Source organism: Apium graveolens, chromosome 10 (assembly GCF_009905375.1).
Source record: "Apium graveolens cultivar Ventura chromosome 10, ASM990537v1, whole genome shotgun sequence".
Taxonomy (NCBI): Eukaryota; Viridiplantae; Streptophyta; class Magnoliopsida; order Apiales; family Apiaceae; genus Apium; species Apium graveolens.
This window is the reverse complement of record NC_133656.1, coordinates 126,234,642-126,258,439: the sequence shown is the minus strand read 5'-3', so window position 1 is coordinate 126,258,439 and position 23,798 is coordinate 126,234,642.

Here is a 23,798-nt window from a genome sequence, read left to right as displayed (position 1 = left end):
AAAAGTCATATTTCATAATTTCATAATTTCAAATATTTATTCATTGAATAATAATATTGAGTTTGGGGGAAATTTCAATGATTCTATTAATCTTTCTTTTATGTACAAAGTGGTTGTTAGTTTTTTACTGTCTTTTTTTTTTAATTTAAATATTTAAAGTTAAAAGAAATATATAAATACAGGTGTTACATATTTATTATGTGAATAAATTTAAAAATGGTTACATATCTTAATTGTAACACCTGTTTAAAAAGAATAAAAGTAAAATCCATAAATCTGCAAACAAAGCACTAATATATTTGTGAACAATAATTAAACAGTCTAAAACCTCCAACATAAGATTAGTTCTCCAAACTTTCAAAATCAATAATATAAATGTTGAAATCTCTAAATAAATGATTAAGTCTAGACACTCATAAAGTCAAAAATTGTAATCAATAAATGGGTACCCTTCCACCATACAGATGGCATTAGCTAAACACCCAATACGAATTTTGAATACAATTTATAAAACAAAAATCAGAAATGAAGATTTCACAATTTATAATAAAACAATAATTTTAAAAATAAGAAATAAGTATGGCTCGAATAACGAGGGGTTAAAATATTTCATACCGAGATCAGAACAGATAAAAATACACACATTATACAGTACGTCATGTGTGTAACGAAGAGTAACACATTTCATACCTCTACAGCTGGTTAATTCGGTATACCGTATACCATATATTACTTTAAGGGTAAAATGAAAAAATATTCTCGCAAAATTTTAAAAATCACTTGAGACAAATAATTCATATTTCCAAACTGGAGGGTGCAATAAATAAATTTTGAAAACCGCATAAACAGACATTTAAAATTTTCCAAAATCAATTTTCAAAATACCTTTCGGATGTTAAAATGATCAAACAATATTAATGGAGCAAATAAAATATTGAATTCAATAAATCATGGATATTTGATATCTAGGAGGAGTGGCGCTGAATAAAAAGAGATAGAATCCATATCTCGAACATCGCAACTAAAATACTAACAAATCTGCAATTGAGTGACTAAATTCTGGGCCCGCGATGTAAATACAAAATTATAATTTATAATTAATATTTTGTTGATTCTTAAATTAGTTAATAATTTATTTGAAAGCAATATTTATATTAATCTAAAATTGTGCGGCAACTCTACTACTGATTTTGGTACTACAGGACCCTACAACCACACACATCAAAACCATATCCTCCTGTATAAAACAAGACAGATGTACCATATTCAGAAATGGATCAACTCAGCATACTAATTAATCAAGTAAACAATATAAATATACAAACTGATGTTGACACCTAGTCATGCAACAATTAATTATTTTAATTCACCACTTTATTCATTACAAATATATTAACTAATTACAAAACTAAAACATATGCATACTATTAGTTCATCTCATAATTAAAAAAGTTCTACCCACAATATACATAAAATTGATAATGAGTATCCCCACATATAATAATAATAATTGTTTAGTGACATAACTAATAAATATGAAACACTCTATCATGATATTACATACAAATAAAAACTATTTATTTTGTTAACGAACTCATGATTTGGTTAATTACTATAAAAATCACAACTTTTAAATAATTATAGTTGGAAGCAAATCCATGTACACTAAACATATATAAATTTAGTATTAATTATTAACTCAGAACATCAAATAATTATATATAGGTATTAATCATCAAATCAGAATCATATATATATATAGAGTAAAGTTCTTTGGATACTAACAATTATACTTCAAAATTATTTTAAAATATATAATATTCTTGTATATTATATATATACCCCTTAAAAAGAATTTCGTCCCCAGAATCAAACAAAACTACATATTTGTACCTGATTCGATAAAATACGGATATATCTCACGAATAGAGTCTTCTAACTCCCAAGTCATCTCTCTCTCAGAATGACTTTTCCACAAAATCTTCACAAACGGAATGGTGTTCTTCCTCTCAACTCGCTCCTCTCGAGCTAAGATAGCCTCAACTTCTTCCCCATAAGAAAGATCTTCTCTAATATTATGTAATGTCACGGACCCACACTACTAACTAGCAGAAATATGCATAATATTAATTAAACTGTAAAGTACTACAAAAAGATAGAATACTAAAGCTACAAACCTTAACCATAATCCCCGGATCCACAGGAATGAGTTTGAACAACATCTAACATCTTTTAATATTATAGACCAAAATATCTTGAGTCAAATTACTACCAAATATTAAACCCAAAGTTTATAAACATTAGGGAACTACCAGTTCCCCACCTTCTCCAACATCTGATGGTAGGCATACCCCGAGTCCCCGGAAGTCTTACGGTTTGCTTGAAATGAACTATCTTCGGGTTTCACCAGAAGGATAACATTAATAACAATATTAATGAGCAAAACGCTCATCAAGTGAATAATAGTGAATAACAATACATCATATACTCAATAAAATGATAACAGAAGATAATCAACAATATGAAATCTCAAATAAAAGATCAAGTTTTTAATAAGTGAATGGAATTGGAAATCTCACGGTGCTATGAGTGATGAGGGGATGAGGGATGATCAGTCCACATCAAAGCTCTGAACCACATAACAAGTTATTCACAACTATTGAGGGTCCTCGGCATACATTGGCAATATAAAACCATCACGCTCCCCGCCACTGATGTTTAACAGTGACTGGCGCCTCAGTCTTACCAGAACATAACATCCAATTCCTTTTAATCAATTCATTTTAATTTCATTGGGTTTTTGATCAAGGACAAGATAACAAGGGTTGGTATTGTCAAGGTTCAAGTGACAAGTTTTCTAAAATTGAAGGAGTGTTATTAAGATGAGGGTTCCCAAAGAAATAATTCAAATTTATGAGGGATTTAGGTTTCACATGATATATTAAGGGACTATTATAGGGTATCCATGAGGGTATAAGGTAATATATGATGAAAAGGGGTCAATTCAAGTATGAAAGCGGTTAACTAAATCCAAGATTTAATCATTAGGTGATGTCAGGAACTATTTAATTCTATTAAAACTGTAGTCATGCATCCACAGGGTATTTAATCAAAAAAAGCAGAATTATAGAGGTAAGTTGAGAGTTCACTTGCCTAGACTACGCTTACTGAGCACTTGTATGGAATCGTCTAAGGGCTCCTTTCCTGGCCTCCTACTTGAACGTATAATAAATAGTATCCTCGTTACAACTCTTGCTAACTACCCTTTCGCGTATACTATAAATATATATATACATATATACACATATATATATAATTAAATTCTACTAATTACAAGTAATATATGGATCACATAAACCACATAACACCTAGCAAGAAATGGCATGACAATTTATCACTTAATTAATTATACATACCTAGACTCTGTTTACGACCTTAGTCACTTAAGCAATTAACCAAATAACATACAAATATTATGAACAATACTCCTAATTCTCCTTTACAGACCTCAACTCAACCTAGATTTAGTAAGGCACACTTGTGCCTCACTTCAAATAACTCACAAATGTAATGCACACTACTTAACTTACCGAATGTACACCTTGGCACCAATTATGTGCCTTGGAAAAAATATGGATTTCTACCTTTGGACTTTGATATATTCTGACTCCCATGACTTCTTATGACTTTAAGCTAACTTTAGAAATTGGTCTGACATCAAGGCCTCAGTAAAAAGATACACAAAAGTAATGCACTTCTCTAAAGTTTCCAAAGGCAACTCTAATGGTGACTCTCGGGTGTTTTGGTGGAAATAGGGTATCTCCACCTTGGGCCTTCACTCCAAACCAACTCTCAAAGGTTATCAAGACTCTAAATTGACTCTAAAAGTTAGAATGACTCAAAGAACTCACTCAGGACTCCCTAGGCCTTAAGTGGAAGTTGACTCAAAACTTAATACTCACTTATCTAGTTCATTTATTGATTTTAATGGCTTTTTAAGCTTCCTAAGACTTTATTATACCTATTTAGACCAAGGCCCCATGAAGGCCTAACCTATGACATGATAATAATCAATCAAAAGTCAAGTTTAATCAAATCTGCCCTGTTCTGAGCTGCTCTCGGGTTTGTGTGTATTCACCTAATTAAGTACAAGTTTTAATTGATTCTAAAGCTACTGGACTCAAGTATGAACCAAGTCCCAACTCCCTGAGCTCAGGCCTATTAAGGCCTTACTAAAACTCATCTAAAATGACATAAACTTCTAGTACAAAATTATACCCTCCTAAGACTAATGCGACTCATTCCACCTTAACTCCCTTCATTATACCAAAATCAATCAACAAACGACCAAGGCAAGTCCTAACATACACTAACATCTACTGACTTACAACTTATAAGGTCCATTTGCAATTTATTTAGCATGAATATCACTTATAAAAACAAGCAAAGTAACACATCACAAGACAAGCCATCACTTGGCATTTAAAGGCAAAAATTTGAAGTAAACATGCATGGTAACATCATGACACCTACTCACCATAAGCTCATATGATCATATATAATCTAAAATAGCATTTTATTAAAGTAATCATGGCATGCAACTCACAAAAATCAATTATCAAGAGGTTAAAAGAACAACTATATTGGCAATATCACATCTTCGATTTTTTAAGGAAAAATTTGAACTACATATCAAAAATAATAACTTGATATCTACTAAATATAATCCCTTGTCATCATGGAATACTTCATCTAGAAATTTTATAACAAAAAACCACAGCATGCATCTCATATAAGTCTAGTACCAAAGCACAAAATCAACAAGAATGGTTTTTACTTCGAAAACCACTTATAAACCAACATGCAAGTGCTAAATCCTACATGCAATAGCTAAATCCTACATGCAAGTGCTAAACTTAATTTATCTTGAAGTAAAAATGGCATGCAAGAATTTAAACTTGATAAAACAACATTTTTAAAGAATAAGACTTTCGAAAACAACATGCATGGTCATTTTAATAAAAAACTACCCAAGATCAACACTCTAAACATTCGGCTCTTAAGAAATCAGTGCCAGATATTTATGAATAAGATTATGACATGGAAAAATAGAAGTGTAACACCTCTCCAAGATCACATCTTACGCATATCTATAAGCCACCATGGTCGAAACCTTGAGTTCACAAGAACTAAGGTCTTAACTTCGGCTTTAACAACATGCACCCACAAAACTAACCTTAAAATGAAGATACTCGTCTAGATGATGAAGGTCTTGGCTTGACTAGCTTGAGAAGTGAAAGAAAATGAAAAGAAGTGAAGAAAAATGGCAAGAGTGGGGTGGGGGTGTGCTTCGGCCGAGAGGGAGGGAGGAGAGGAGAGGGTGAGGTGTTTGAGTGGGTGTGATGTGAAATGAGAGCATTTCCTTGATTTTGATACTTTGATTTGATTAAAAGTGGTAGTGGAATGGAAAAATTACACAAGTGTCCCTTTTGCTAGTTGTGACAAAAATTGCATGCAAGGTCAAAGGAGTAAACTAGCAAGTTAGTGGGGTTGGAAGTTACACTCTTAGCCTTGGACTCTATTATAAGCTAAAATGCATGTAAGGGTATACTAATAATCTATTAATTAATAAAAGTATAATTAAAAAGATTGGATTTTAGTAAATAACATACAACTCCATAAATCAAAAAATTAATAACATAAATACTATGGGCTTTTAGAAGTTTTATAAAGTTGTTTTCAAAAATATTGAACAAGAATGTATTCTTAAAAGAAATTTCTAAAATTAATACTCTAATATATAAGCCAAATAAAAATATGATTAACAAGTCTAAGCTACATAAAAAAATGTAAGCTATTTGATTCCAAGCCGCTATTATACAAATTATCATTTTTTGTCAAATTACAACTTTTATTATCCAATCGTGATAAACTTAAACATTAATTAATTGTGTAACAAATTTTTCTTGCGCACTTAAATAATCTAACAATGTTCGGAATGCCACACATCGAAGAATGTATATGAACGCATTGAATTCACATAATTTCTGACATCTATTACTTGAAAAATTATATAGTGCACAAAACGGAATATTATATTACATTTATATCAAATATTTACAGGCGTTACGTGTAATGGATAATGAAATATGTTTAATGGATGATATTTTTAGCCCCTCAAAAAAGATATATGAAACACATTATGCAGATGAGATAGTTGTGGCAGAAATGCAAATTTAAAAGACATTTCCTCCACTTTCTCCATAACATAGGTCCAACATACCTCAGACTAAGCTTCCCCCTCATACCAAAATGTTTCACACCCTTACAAGGCGATACAATCAAAAACACATGATCACCTGGTTCAAATCCACCAAACTTCTTGTGATGGTCCGCATAACTCTTTTGATGTGATTAAGTATCCTTTAAACTTGCTTTAACTTTGTCCACCTTCTCATTAGTGATTCTAACTATCTCTGGTCCTTTAATGACTCTCTCACCAACCTCATCCCAACAAGATGGAGCCCTACACCTGCTACCATACAAAGCCTCAAATGGTGACCATTGCTAGTCTTATTCTTCAGATCTTCCAAACAAGCTTGAAAATTTAACTTCCAATCATTAAGTTATTTTTACATAAATGACAATCATCTCTTTTAGCAACATCACTATCATGCTTCAAAAACCCTTTGGGATTGGACTTTGGTTTGCCACCGAATAAGATCAAATCTACACCTTGCATGTGTACTTTCCTTACCCATTTGCATTCCATGTGTACATCATTAATATGGATGTAATCCATACCTTTACCAAGTTATTTTCAGCAGTTCTAAACATGCTTAACAACTCAGTGAGTGTTCTTTCTATCTCATTCATTTTGTTCTTAAGAAAACTAAGAATAAAAGTTGTTCAAAGGTTGTTTGATCAAATCAAGCTAAGTCTCTAGAATATTCTTGAAACCCAAAATATTAAGGTACATATACCTATCATCTTTATAACATGTGGTCCAACCGGATATCAATCTTCCATTAATTCAAAAGTATGGTACCTTATTATTGTTAAATCTTTCTGACGAGCCAATCCTTCAAACATCATTTGAAGGTGCTCAGTCATTTCATAAGAATCATTATGCTCTTGTTGCTTCTAAAACTCAGCACTCATAATTACAAGCATGCGACATGAAACATCAGTTGCATAATCAACTTGCTTGTGATAAGCATTTTGTTCAGCACATGTTTCATTCTCACCTAGAAGCAATAAGGGATGGGTTTGAGCGACGTCCTTGAACTTGAGGTCAATCCTCAAGTTCCCATGTCAATTGAGGAAATTATCATGTCATCTTGTCCTTTTCAAGGAATATTACAAAAAAACTTATTTGTGTTATTTGTCATTTGATATCTACAATATTAAAGTGCATAAAATGACTTAGTTCATTAAATTATGTTCAAGTGATTATTCATATATATATTCACAATATATATCTCCTACTATTTTTATCAAATCAATAGCCCTAACTATTAATTCAGAAAGAATATCTTCTATACCCTTTCTAGTGACCCAATATCCATATTTTATCATGCATTAGGTCAGTTTTGGCTTTTCTCTTAAAACATGATTATTTAGGTAGACAATATTTGTCAATTATATCAATTATATAACTCTTGGATAACTTGGTGAAACAATATTTGTTCATATTTATCTAATAAATCTCGCCAACCTCTATGCCTCTAAGTTCACAATCCTATTGTGAACCCACTCTTTGTGGATCTAGGGGTTAACGCATTGGACTCATTGGAAGGCATATGATCAACTTAATCTTTAACTTTAGGGTTTTGTTAAATTTAAAAGGATCATCATTCCTTCATAAGGAGGCACCCATTTTTTCCTTGAATAAAATACTTTAAATCAATATTAGACAATGGTTTGATTTCCAGGTAGTGAGAGAGTCACAACGGTCTCTCTTAAAACCCAGAACCTTACAAGTTCAATGAACTCGCTTTTGACAAAATTGCCCCATGTCAGAAAAACAAAGAAAATTTGTATTTTATTCTGTGGTTCATAAATAGTAGAATCTCATAATTGTTTATTTATTTTAAAATCTTGAGTCATTATAGATTTTATCTTGTTTAGAAAGAATGGTATGGGTGTTGTATCTAATACATATATCCTTAATCTAAATAAGCATGCATCTTTATAACCTACTCTACAAATACATTTAACATATGAGCATATATATATAAATTGCGATATATTAAATGTGGTTCGTTATGGCTTCATCATATGTGATCTTTATTAAGCTAATGACAAAGTTCTAGGTCAATCGAAGATGGAAAATAAATATTGGCTAACTATTACATGTCTTCTTTCTTTTATTGCTTCCTTGGATGGCCTCCTTATAGGACTACCCTGCCTTGATATTCAAATATTCATGTCTTTGTTTACATTACAAGAATGAAATATACAACTAATCTAATGAACTTACAAGAAGAACTCAAGTTACATTCGAGAATTAATAATTACAAGATCGAATGACATGCAAGCCGTATTTAAAAAAACAAAACCATTAACTTGAGGTCATAAGCCATAATCATCCATCATGCTCAATTAACACATAAGAACATGTTAAAACATATAATATGATCTAAACATTTCATACCAATCATGATCTAATAATAAAAACCAAATATGGCAAAAATCAGAAAATTTGAAATCAAATCTAATAACATTATATCGCAGATTACAGGGCCTCAACAACGTCAAACGCCTTACAGATCAGTCGCTAATAGCCTTGGCTATTAGTTTTGTTCATACGGTCGATTCCATACGAAATAGCGTATTCGTTCACAAAAATCGGACACTAGCCACATATTTTAGCAAATCTGATGCGTCTAATTCAGAATCGTACCAAATACGATTCTTATAATAAGAACAAACACAAAAATGTATATATCAGTAAATATACAGATTATATAATCATCATATGATTATACAACTCTCATGAATATCATATATTCAAAACGTATATATACATACGCATATATAAACAAACAACATATAAAATCGCCTACATAACAGTCATGGAATATTGTATACATGTTATCATAATAAAATGAGTAAACACATAAATGAATTAAACACTTTTCGCAAATACCTCTGATGCCATTGAAGGGTTTCGTTCATGTAAACGCAACATAAATGGTAATTAAAAATGTGAAAAACGAGAAATTTTTAAATCCACCGCAGCATCCATGCGAAAAATAGATATTTAATTCATAGATTATATCATTTACCTTAAGAAACTTTACGAATTGGTTGAATAATTGAGATTCAAAGATTGTTCAATCACCATTCCCGCTCTCGCGATCTACGCCCTATCGGTATACACACGAATATTTGAACTTAAAGATTGAATGTGTACTAGCACAAACTCGTTTCTTCTTGCTCTCTCCATCTACTCTCTTGGTTACTGGGGTTTTAGTAAAAGTATTCCACACAAAATCAGCCACACAAGAGATATTATATATAGAGTAGAAAAAAAATTATAACTCTTAACTAATTAGGAGTTATTATTAATTTGAAATCCCTTGTTGTATAATAATTAAGTCACATTTAATTATTTACCAACTAAATTTAATAATTGATATTAGTAAATTCGAATATCATTATTTATCTAATTAATGACTTAATTAATATTATAAATAATTCGAATTACTTTAATTTAATTTAAATCTAATTTAAATTAAACAATCCTTCAAACATTTTTTGTGTGTGATCCTATAGATTATTATTACGTTGGCAACGAATTTATGATCCAAGTAATAATAATTGAATCAGTGATCGATTAAACCTTTCAAGAATAATGTATTTTATGATCCAATCATATTAATGTCAGCATTTATTTATTTGGGTGACATTTTAGAAATTTCAGAAAAAAAATAAATATTTTGATAAAATTATTTAATATGAATATATCACTAATATATATATATATATAAATATAAATATATATTGTCATCCATACGGTTGATTCAATGAAAAATATTTTTAAAATAATCGAAACACAATTAAAGACTAAACACTAATTTGTTGAACAAGTCAAGCTCATGCTTACTGTTAAAATGACAAACCAAATAAAATTATTTTGATGTGTAACTTCGGTTATATCACTAATATATATATATATATATATATATATATATATTTGCATCTATACGGTTGGTTCGACGAAAAGTATTTTTAAAATAATCGAAACACAAATTCAGAACTTAACACTAGTTAGTTTTACAAGTTCCACTCATGCTTGACTGTTAAAATGACAAACCAAATAAAATTATTTTGATAAGTAACTTTGGTTATATCACTATTATATATATATATATATATATATATATATATAAATTGACATCCATACGGTTGGATCATCGAAAAATATTTTTAAAATAATCGAAACACCAATTCAGGCTTAAACAGTTGTTAAATGTACTAGGTTTGACTTTTAAAATGACAATCGAGATAAAATAATTTTGATATAAAATTTTGGTTATATCACTAATATATATATTTATATATATATTTATAGACATCCATACGGTTGTATCGTCGAAAAATATTTTTAAAATAATCAAAACACCAATCCAGGATTAAACAGTAGTTAGCTGTCCTAATCAAACTCAAGCTTGACTGTTAAAATGATAAACCAGATAAAATGATTTTGATATAAAATTTTGATTACATAACTAATATATATCTATTGACATCCATACGGTTGGATCGTCGAAATATATTTTTAAAATAATCGAAACACCAATTCAGGATTAAATAGTAGTTAGTTGTAGTAGTCAAACTAATGTTTGACTGTTAAACTGATGTTTGAGTGTAATTAGACCCTTAATTTTATTTAGGGGTATTACTTTCATAAATATAAATACCCGATTTACTGTTAATTTTTCAATTAATTATAATTAAAAATCATAAAAATAAAAAAAGAAAATTCAGAAGAGGAATTAGGGTTTGTGTTGGTGAAGAACAAGTAGAGAATCAAAGCTGATTTTGAAGGTGATTTCGGAGTCTAAATTAGTCATGTGAGTACTCGTTTTGAAGCTTATGATCTCTAGTTTTCGATTATGTAGTTGTTTATCGTGTTTGATTGATCGAATAGAAATTCATATTTTCGGGTTTTAATCTGGAATTCGTGTTTGATTTTCTGGTTATTGTTTAATATTTTGATAAGTACGAGTGTTTAGATCGTCATTTTTCCTATCGATTAGTACCGGGTTTGCTGGGTTTCGTGTTGAATTCGTGCTCGCCGGAAAACAACGTCGCCGCTGCCGTTCCTTATGTTCCAGACGTCGTGCTCGTTGAACGAAGAAGGAGATGGACGAGGGAAGATGCTGGGCTTGATTATCGAACGAAAACGCAGCAGAACGAGCCTGGAATCGTGTTGGTTGCTCTTCGTTTTGGTTCGCCGGAAAATGAGGCCGCTGGTGTCGGGTTCCGTCCGGCCGACCTTGTTCTTGATCGACCCGGGTTCGACCCGGTTTGCAACCCGGAAACGACCAGGTTTTAATCCTAAAAACCCAAACCCTGACTGCTATTTTGTGTTTCTGGATTTTTATTTATTTATTTTATTTTCTGAAAATTAAAAATTAGTTTTAATAATTCTAATAATTAGCTAAAAATTAGATTTAAATTCTGAAAAATAATATTATAAACTTCTGAATTATTTTATTAAATTATAAATTCGAATGCAATTATTTAATTAATTATTTAATTATTTATCTAATTATTTATTAGTTATCTAATTAATTAATAATTAGGTAATTAATTAATAATTAGGTAATTAATTAATAGATAAGGATTAAATGATATGATTAATAATTCGATAATTACTTAATATTACGAATAATGATTCGATAATGAGAATTATTATTCGAGCGTTAGTTATTCGAATAATATTACAGTAATTGTTCATATCGTATAATTAAATACTGATAATTAATTGATTAACGAATCGTTTAAATTCCAATAATAATATATTAATTCGGTAGTATTCGAGAATAGTGCGTAGCTCGTATTTATACGAGTGATTAATGGTTGAGTTGGTTTATAATTTGAGTAATTCGTAGTTATTCGATAAATAGCATATTAGTTAATTTAATCGATTGATTATTTATAAATAATCGATCTAATCAAATAAATAATGATGAGTTGTAAATATTTGTAATAAATTGTGATTAATCCTAATAATTAGGGATTAATTATTTTAAATTAGTAAATAATTATCAATTAATTATTTATTAGTTATTTATTTATTAAATATTTAAAAAAGTGATTAATTATTTCGATAATTAATCACATAATTTTCGATAAATCATAACTTCTTCATTTTAACTCCAAAAATTATAGAGAAATTATTTTTGACTTTGATTTTTCTTAAATAATTATTTTAAAATTAATTTGGAATTTAAAAATTAGCAATAATTATTTATATTGAATAATAAATTGAATTATCAGTGTTTAATTGATAATAATTCAACCGTTACTCCGCATTGAGCGAAACGAAAGCCTGTTGACTCAGAAAAATGAATTCTTTTCACTAAAAATAATATGAAGACCAAATTTCTTCTCAAAATTAGTTGACTTTATTGATCGCTTGATTATTAGTCGAAATGCGTGCCGAGACGAGTTCGAAAAATTCCGGAAAAATAGGAAATGAAGCAGAAGGTGATCAACGGAGCAATCAGCGAATCGATTTCGATTCTAAAAATTATTTTAACTATAAAAACGATTATGCGCTTATGTGCTTATGTGTATTATGTGGTTAATCGAGTCTTACTTGCTTATATGTAATATTTGAGTTGATTATAAATGTATGGGTAAATAGTAGGAACAAAATGAAGTTGATTTAAGGTGCAACCGAAGTACAAAATGACTTAACCAATCTATTTTGCTAACAGAAACTAAGCTAGCAAGGCAGGTCAAGTAGGGGATAGACGGAAGTGATTTAATTGCAGTAAGTCTCACAGAAGGCAAGTTTCTCCCCTATTCTTTTTTCCAGAATAGTGATATTATCTTCAGATTCTTATTATATTTGTATTACTTTAATTCCTTTATTCATATCTCATTTCGATTCTTGAATTATTCTTTTCATTCGAATTTATTATTCATATTCCAATTATTACTCACAATTATTGATATATTCTGGTGATTAGAATATATCAAAGTATACCGATTGTTCCGGTTGCTATTCCAGGGACTGGATAACATTACTTTTGGGGATTAAATTTACTTAATCCTAAGGACCGGGACATAACCGGATCCTTGAGATGGGCCATAGTGCCTGGGTGGCCGACGGGATCTATATAGTGAGATATAGATCTGCACTGTATCCTGGCTGATCAATAGGGTATAGCTGCGAACTTGAGTCCAGTATAGTTCGTTTGTATTCGCTAGCAATGGCCTTCTTTTGAATCTTATGAGGTTATATCTCTGCAGATATACCTGGGATACGGATTCAGTTATATTGCTTTAACATTGTGTATATTTTGTAGACTTGTTGAGCAATTTTGGCTCACCCCTTTTTGTTGTTATTCACCTTATTGTTTTTAGTTAAGAAGGAATATGAAACTCGTCAGGACACGAGTGGTAAAGAAGCGGGTCAAGCTTCGGGATCCTTTTATACCCAAGGTGTTGATCCCAATCCAGGAAGAAAGCTTTGAGTTGCTCGAGCAGGTGGAGTGTTGATAGATAGTATGTGTGTTTGAATAAAAACTAAACTTAGTTTAAAATGAATTAGACAATGGTTTGTAATAAAGAAAGTTTTTGAGATTCTAAATGTTGGTTTGTAATAAAAGTAGTTAATGGTTCTTGTTTTCATACTTCAACCTAAAAAGGTCCTGGTAGTTGTTAAGGGGTTTAGTTTCATTTTTTTATTATTTATTAATAAGCTTGTACAGGTTGGGTGATTAGCTCGTAATCCCCAGACTTATACCCCGGCTCTGGAGGGCGTTACAGTTTGGTATCAGAGCTGTAGGTTTGGTCCCTGAAAACAAGAACATTAGGATTAAGATAGGATAGAGAGATCACATAAGATAGGAATAGTCAGATTAGGAAGAATAGTGTTAGGATTTAGGTCAGATTAGAATAGGGAAATATAAATCTTAGAATTGTTTAGTGACCTTTTCTTTTCTTTGGTATATTATTAGATGGGTTCTTCGTCAGGGCGGACTGAGTCAGACCCAGTAGCAGCACCAGTACTAGCCCCAGCATCAGTGCAGATTTTACCTCCATTGCCACCACCTCCACCATTACCATTTGGACCAGCACCAGAGATACCACCTCCACCAGAGGTACCAGACTTTGTTGATTATTTCCCATATTTTGAGCCAGAGATGCCTGACTTTCCACCTTTGGAGTTTCTGATGTTTGATGTTCCTGATATGATTGATCTTCCACAGTGGGATGATTTAGAGCCGCATATTCCAGTACCGGAGCCTGAGATTCCATATATTCCACAGATGGAGCCAGAGGCGGAGCCACCAGTGTATGCACCTATGGAGTAGCCAGTCTTATTTCCTGCCCCTTTAGCTATTTATGCCCATATTCCTGGAGTATATCAGTTTCCACAACAGGAGTTTATGGATGAGATAGTAGTCGGTGGGCCGTTACCTTCTTAATGTTCTAGAACGGATCTTAGTGAGTATCATACAGTTACTTATCAGTGTTTTTAGGAGGAGAGAAAGGAGAGGGTTCGATGGCAGACCCAGTGTAGAGAGATCCTTGGATTGTTTGAGACGCAGGCAGATCGTCCCGTCCGAGCATTACGATCAGATTACATACTGAGGGAGAGGTTACGTCAGATTCACCGAGTTAGTTCTCAGCAGCTTATGGATCTGAGACAATAGGATATTAGTGCAGAGATAGCATATCGTAGAGCATTGGGACTTACCGAGACAGTATTAGAGGTATTGCAGGAGGAGTTGAGTCACGTGCCATCAGGGTTCTAAGTCAGGGACAGATGAGACAGTGACTTCAGAGTATAGATGTATATAGAGGCAGCGTAGTATGACCTAGTGAGTAGTGTATATGTGTGTACTAGTAGTTTAACCTGTAGTAGGTTTTGACCTGTAGTAGTAGTAGTATGACTGGTAGCCCCGATGACTTCCAGCGGAGCAAGACTTTTTGTATCAAGCATTTACACCTGAGGCTGGTGTCATATATATATAAACTGAACTTTTTAAATTTCTTTTATTTAAATTTCAGTCTTTCCAGTTTTACAGCATTTACTTTCATTTTACTGATTTACAGTCTTTTATACTATAATTCCTGTTGAAAAAAATAAAATAATAAATAAATAAATAAATAAATGAAAAGGACAACCATTTTTATTTAACTGCTTATATTTCTAAATTTTTATATTCAGAAATTTTTTCTTTATATAAATCATGTTATTAATACCGGATAAATTGTTTTTCTTATATAGTGTTAATTGTTTATTAAACTGTTAAATAAATATCACCTGTTTTATTATCAGAAGAAGATGGCACCAAAAAGAAAGACTAGGGCTAAGACCTCTAACAACAATTCCGAAGGCCAGACTAATGAAACCATGAACCAAATGTTCCATTTGATGCAACAACAGATGGTAATGATGCAGCAGCAGATGTAGCATCGACAACAGCAGATAAAACAACAAATGTTACAACAACCACCTCGTCCTGAGCCTCAACCTGTTGTTACTTTTAAGCAGTTTCAGGCAGTTAAACCTCCAGAATTTGATGGGTCTACTGATCCTATTAAAGCTACCACCTGGTTAAAGGAAATAGAGAAAGCTTTTATACTAGTGAAGGTAGGTGAGGACCAGAAGACTGATTTTGCTAGTTACTTGTTAAAAGGAGAGGCAAATTATTGGTGGGAATCTAAAAAGGCTTTAGAAGGTGAAGATGTTATTTCTTGGGATAAGTTTAAAGAGTTATTTTTAGAGAAGCATTTTCCTCGCTATGTAAGGAATCAGATGCAGATAAAGTTTTTAGAGCTGAAGCAGGGAAGTATGTCTGTAATAGAATATGAAGCCAAATTCAATAAATTGGCTAGGTTTGTTCCGGAACAAGTGGAAACTCAAGGGAAATGAGTGCAGAGATTTCAAGAGGGATTACGACCATGGATACGCAGACAAGTTGCAATTTTTGAATTAATAACATATACTGTTATAGTCCAGAAAGCTTTGATCATCGAAGGAGAAAGTGAAAGGTCTCAACGAGATAGAGGACAGGGAAGTTTCCAAGACTGTTCCAGCAGGAAGCCGGGATTTCAAGCCCGGGCAAATCTGAATTTCAAAAGGATAGGACAGGGTACACAAAAAGCAGGTAATCGTTTCTAAGTCTCCAACCAGCAGGGAATTGTTAAGGTTTCAGTGCCATATTGTAAAACTTGTAGACGCAAGCATACCGGCGTATGTATTAAAGCAGAGGTGACATGTTTCAAATGCAAGCAGAAAGGGCACTACTCTAATGAATTTCCGACAGGAAAAATAGCAGAAATCACTTGCTATCAATACGGAAAGAGAGGGCATATCGCTAGGAATTGTAAAGGACCAGCAATGAAAGCCAGTATTCCGAAAGTATTGGCATTACCTCCGCCACCGCCGCCAAATCAACCTAGAGTAAAGAATTTTAACATGACCATCAAAGAAGCAGTACAGAATCCAAGTGTGATTGCAGGTTCGCTTTTGGTGAACTCCGTAGATTTAAAAGTATTAATTGATTCTGGAGCTACCCGTTCATTTATTTCTGAAGAATTTCTTGATAAGTTACATTACGAAATTGAATGGTTGGGCGAGATGTTAATTATAAAATTAGCGAATGACGACCAAGTTCCGGTAGATCGAGTATGTCCTGCGTGTGATGTAGAAGTAGCCGGAGATCATTTTTCTGTAGATTTAATTCTTTTTAAGCTAGAAGAATTCGATATCATTTTGGGAATGGATTGGTTAGCATGTCATAAAGCTCAGATAGATTGCGCGAATAAGAAAGTTGAATTGCGAACTGCGAAATATACAACGGTAATATTCAAGGGTGAAAAGCAGCAGAATAAATTTCTCACTGTAGTGCAGACCAAACGATTGCTTCGACAAGGATGTGAGGCGTACATAGCTTACGTGTTAGATACTGAAAAAGGAAGTCCTAGAATATAATACATTTCAGTTGTATATGAATTTCCGGACGTCTTTCCAGAAGAGCTTCTAGGGTTACCGCCAAATCGAGAAATCGAGTTCACGATTGATCTAGCACCGGGTACAGAACCAGTTTCGAAAGCTCCGTATCTAATGGCTCCAGTCGAAATGAAGGAATTGTCAACGCAACTACAAGATCTTCTAGACCGAGGCATTATACGACCTAGTGTATCCCCATGGGGTACACCAGTGTTATTTGTGAAGAAGAAGGATGACAGCATGCGATTGTGCATCGACTATAGAGAATTGAATAAGCTCACTATCAACAACAAGTATCCTTTACCGAGAATCGACGATTTGTTCGACCAGCTAAAAGGAGCTGCATGGTTTTCGAAGATAGATTTACGCCTAGGTTATCATTAATTGAAGATTAAAGTTGAAGATATTCCAAAGACTGCATTTTGTACGAGATATGGGCATTATGAGTTTCTTGTAATGGCATTCGGTTTGACAAACGCGCCAGCTGCATTCATGGATTTGATGAACAGGATATTCAAGAAATATTTGGACAAATTCGTGATTGTATTCATTGATGACATCTTGATTTACTCCAAGACTGAAGAAGAGCATGCATAACACTTGAGGATAGTTTTGGAAATTCTGAGGAAAAAACAATTATACGCAAAATTCTCAAAATGTGAATTCTGGTTAAGGGAAGTACAATTTCTAGGGCATATCATCAGTAGAGAAGGCATCCAAGTTGATCCAGCAAAGATTGAAGCTGTGTTGAATTGGGAAAGACCGAAGACACCCACAGAAGTTCGAAGTTTCTTGGGATTGGCAGGGTATTATCGAAGATTTGTCAAAGATTTTGCAAAGATAGCAACGCCGCTGACTAAGTTAACTCGAAAAAGTGAAAAGTTTGAATGGAATGATAAATGTGAAGAAAGTTTTCAAGAGTTGAAGAATCGGTTGGTGACCGCACCAGTATTGGTATTGTCGGACGAGCAAGGAAATTTCGTCATTTACAGTGATGCTTCGTATCGCGGGCTAGGATGTGTATTGATGCAACACAGTAACGTCATTGCATATGCTTCGAGACAACTTAAACCTCATGAACAGAAATATCCTACGCATGATCTAGAATTGGCAGCGATCGTATTTGCATTGAAGCTTTGGAGACATTATCTCTACGGTGACCCAAAAACTCCGGTAATGTCCGATTTGACCCAAAAACGATCTGTTTGATTTGGTTTTCAACTCCAAACAACTCTAAATCACTTCTCCGTCCAGTAAATCACATTATATCCTCACCCAAAACCAGAATCAATCACCCAAAATCAGAATCAACTTATCCCACCAAAAAAGAAGCAATTTCTGGTGAAATAATCGGAAAATGTGACATAACACAACCGATAACCAAACTCGACAATCTATATATGAAAATGAAACTTGTAACTCATATCATCGATTCCTGGGATTAAAACTAACATCCAAAGCATATATAATCTGGAAAATGAAAATAAAAAAATTGTTAAAATTGAAACTTGATTAACACTGTCCCGCACAAACACATAAAATTTATACACAAATTGATTCCCTAGTGCATGATAAAGCTTATTCAAGCATCAAATACAATCACAACTCAACACAAAAGAAATGCCCAAATTCAACTATAAAGCCTAATTAAAATAATAAATAAATTGTATTACTAGTTATAAAATCATACTCCCAAAATTATTTAGGCCTAATTATATCATTTAATAAAATAATTAGCCCCAAATTAATAATTAACGGGGACCAATATTTTCAGTCCAATTAATGTAAAAATTATGCCAAAATTTCCCAAATATCATGAATAATTCAAATATGAAAAAATATTGAATATTTGACAGTCCCATAATTTGATAAAAATAAAAATACAATTTTTGTGGTCTTTTACGTCCCGGTAGGGGCCCAGAAAGTCATTTTTCACCAAGCAAAACACTTCCTAAATTAACTGGATGTTCAAAAAATTACTATGATATACACCATATGATGCAGAATAAAGCAAATTGCTCTATATTAAATAACAACTATTAAAGTTAAATTTGGAAAGTATAATTTTTAATATAAATCCATTTAACACGTAATAAAATACCCAAAAATATCCCGAATCACAAAGAACACATATAGCAAGTAAAAGATACTCAATTATGATCAATCATAATTTATAAAACATCAAACAACTGTGCGTTTATACCATTGTTAAAAGGAAATGCCACAGATAATGGTGTTTTAAAGCATTATATTTATAAGATTTACACAACGGAATTATAATGCATTGTCTAAACACCACACTTTAAAAGATACTTTTAGAGGTTGTTTTGAATTATTTTTTTTTCATTCTCCCTCCTATTTTAATTTAATCTCCCGCAAAATTTTAACAACTCACCAGTTTACTTTTTTCATCTCTCAACTAATAGACAATGGTTTGAGATGTAAAAAACTTGTTAGAAACTCAAACACACAATGGTTTGGTTTTTCATGCATGTTGTCTAAACTCTAGGTAGAAGATGGTTTAATAGATTATCTATAAACTGTTGTCTCTGAGTAATGTTAAAATGAAAAAAATGAGTTGTATATATGTTAAATCCCCACAAAATGAATCCAAAATTAGCCAACCAATGACTACCTAAGAAAATATCATCCAGCCAATATAGACTAGCAAAAAACCCTCAATCAAGTTGGCAAATCAGAATATTTCCTCAAGTCAACAACAAATTTCAATTGGATAACTCACAAACCAAATTCTATTATAATTTGACAAGATAATTAATCGAAAAATATAAAACCTAATTGAGCTCTCATGATGCCATATAAAGCTTTCAGAAGTAAGCGACCAAATGTAACAAGTTGTTGGCAGAGAAGAAGCAGGGTATCATATATTGAACACCTTATTCGATCCAGAATTCCAACAAAAACCTTGACAAGCGACCAATTGTTTTAATTAAGCATGTCCATAAAACCAATAATGCAATCAAACTGGCATTTCCACGGAATTGGGCAAAAACGGGCAACAGTGAAATCCGGCTCAATAATCATATTGGTCACTGAAAGAAAAATAAAAAGCTGAACATGGTTACAAATTTAAGATTAACAGGGTTTATGGCCCATCAACACTACTGTCCAATAACTAGATGACACTGAATCCAACATATAAATGCCAGAGAGTCCAAACAATCAAGAAAAAAGGGAGCGATAAATTAGAAAATGACAACATCATTAGCTTTATAGATCCGGGCATAATCGGTGCCATTGGATGTGGCAGTGCAGTGTAGAGGTGGCGTGAATTGTGTACAAGATTTAAAGATTCTAGGAAAGGGCAACATTTTCTCCTGCTGTACAATGATGTGTAAGTATTTATACTATCCCAAGCTATTAAGCTGTTAAGCCTTGCCAGTTTTTTTTAATTTTTTTCAAGAATTTAGCTTTTATTTTTAAGGAATGGGTTCAATTGTATAGTTAAACTCGATAATATTTGTTGTTGAAATTTATAAATTTATATTAATTGCATTAGTTCAGTAAAAATGTAATCAAATGCATTGACAGTTTTGAAGTTAATATTAAAGTAATCAAATGCCTTACATTATTTAATTGATTTTGTTACTAGATGTTAGGTTTGTTTCTAAGACGGGGGCAATTGTATAGTTCAACCTCGTAATATTTGAAGTTCAAATTTGATGATAATTGTATAGGTTTAGTTTTAAAGTTGATTTATTTACCGGAATTTAAATTTTATGAGTATGAGCCTTCAATTTTTGATGTTATACCTGATCATGTTTATTACAATAAATTACTCTCTACTAGTATCACATTTTGGAATATTTTTCACAATTAGTGAGTTTAAATAATTTTTAGGTTGATTTTAATTCAATAGAAATGTAATTTTTTTGATGATATTTAAGTTGTTTGGGTGACAAAAAAGCATCAAATTTATGCTTTACTATTTAACAAGCACCTCTTTTTATTTTTCGTAGGAACCACTGGACCTTGACAGTTGTCAATCCAGACGCAGAGGTAGTCTACTATATGGACCCTCTTAAACGCCGAATTGCAAATGGAGAATGGGTGGATGTTGTCAATAAGTAAGAGTTCACGTTGTTAAATTTGATTATTAAGTCTTGACTTGTAAATCTTGTCCGACCATATCTTGCAGTGGTTATTTTATGTTTTGATATATATTGTTTTGATTGCAGTGCCATTAAAATGTACAAGGAGGATTTGAAAAAGGTTCCAAAGAAGAAAGTATTGTGGGAGAACATGGCGGTATTTATTTATTTTTCTGATCATATATTAATTATGTTATTAAAGGAGACTATATATTTTAAATGAATTTTTGTTTGATATTTTAGGGAGTTCCAGTGTAGACCGGGGACAAGGATTGTGGCCTGTTTGTGATGCGATACATGATGGAAATTATTCATGATAAGGAACTGGACTTTGCAAATAAGGTGACAATTGACTATCTTTGGGTCTTTTCATCCACTGTGTATTTACTCTTATAAGGGCATAACATGTTACTTATATAAAATTTTGGATGATTTTTCAGTGGCTGCGTAGATCAAATGTGGTTTACACTGAGGATGACATCAACAAGATCAGGGTTGAGTTTGAAAAATATTTTATGAAACATTGTGCAAGCTAGGTCCTCGCCTTTCTTTTCTTTTGAACTTATCAAAAACTGGATGTTTTATGTATGTAGTGGGTGACAAGTAGACTCGTTTGAACTTATCGTATATTGACAAATAGACTCGTTTGAACTTATCGTAAAGTGGATGTTTTATGTATGTAGTTGGTGATAAGTAGACTTGCGATAATGATTTTATGTCCGATGGATTGCTGGTGGTTTGGTATATAGATCTGGATGTTTTGGATTGTCGAACAGATGGATTATGGTATGATATGGATTATGGTATGGTAGTGAATTGGTTTTTTTTGGAAGGGGCCTAGATTTTATGTTGGTGTTGTGTTTGGTATTTATTTTATGGCATGGAATTGTTTTTGATTTTGCAGGTGCCTAGATTTTATGATTTTTTATGCAGCTGGTTTTAATTAAATAAGAAATTGATATGCAAAATGCTTATACCTAATAAGATAATGGTTTTTTTTAAACAAAAGTAATCATTGTATCATTTTTGGACAACGGTTACCTCAAGAACATAATTATGTCAAAATATAAGCCATTGTTTAAACAACAATTCAATAATACCAGTTAGTTATTAAATGTTGTTTGAACTATGAAGACATGAATTAGAACACAATATAAAAAGAATTGGTTTAAAAGTTTTTACACAACTGTTGCTTTAAAGAAACCATTGCTTGAATAATAAATGAATTGCTTTTGAACTTTTTCTTGCCATTGACTCCTCGTTGTCTATTACTTAGAAAAACTGTTGTGTTACAAAGGTTTTTTCAATGGTTCCCGAAATGTTAGCCGTCATCTCTTTTGCATTATAACATCACCCTAAAACTGTTGTCTAAAAGATACTTATATTATTGCCTTTGAAAAGAACTGTTGTTCTTTTCTTATATAAACAATAGATGTATAAAATAACTGTTTTCTGAAAAAGATATTTAAAATTGAAAAGAAAATTTAGAATTTTCTCTAGACACAAATAAACCGTTGTTTATTACTAAGAAAACTGTCATGTTAAAAAGGTTCCAACAATAGTTTTTCTAAAACAACCGTTGTGTCATCCAGATTGTAACCAGTGTTAAACATTATTGTTGAATCTCCATTATTACAACTGTATTAACAACTGTTGTCCAACCTTCGATCACACGAGTGTTGGATAGACAACGGAAACTCTACCTGTCAGACAATGAAAAAAAACAGTTGTATGATTGCAAAAATGTTATAGTGTAGATTGATAGTAATTATTCTAAGTCAATGAAATGTTATAGGCTAAGTAGTCGACAAAACCTGACTTCTTATCTATATCTAATATATGTGCAATCAAGCAACTAGGTGGTTGTGAGACAATTTATTCGTAGTAAAATTACTAAATTACCACTCATAATTCTATGTTAATAATTATTCTCATTTAATATACATGTTTTAATTACATCTAATTTAATATGCCTGTATTAAATATTATGAATCATTATTACGCAAATTTGTTACTAGTTGATTATTTAATCTTAAATGATTATAACTATATTGATAAATTAGATACTTTTTTACGAAAAAAACATGATTAGTGTATGTAGATTTAAATATGAATAGTAGAAATTCTTCTTGATTCAAACAATACGAGAAACTGTTATAAAAATCATAGTTTGTATAAAATGGTTAAAACTACACGTTAACAAAGATTATATTGAAATTTATAAAGATATATGTGATATAATACTAAAAATCTTTAACCGTATCTCTATATAACAAATATTGAGTTTTCATTAAATGGACAACACATAGTTAGAGTCGAGGGGAAAATTAATACAACAACACACACTTCCGTCAAATCATTAATCATGTACCTCACTCATCGCAATCGTACTTATAGCATTCAGTCCATTGATTACTTTGAAAGAATATTTTATTCAAATTTTGAATATGCCCAAGCCTTGTACGGAAAAACAGTAG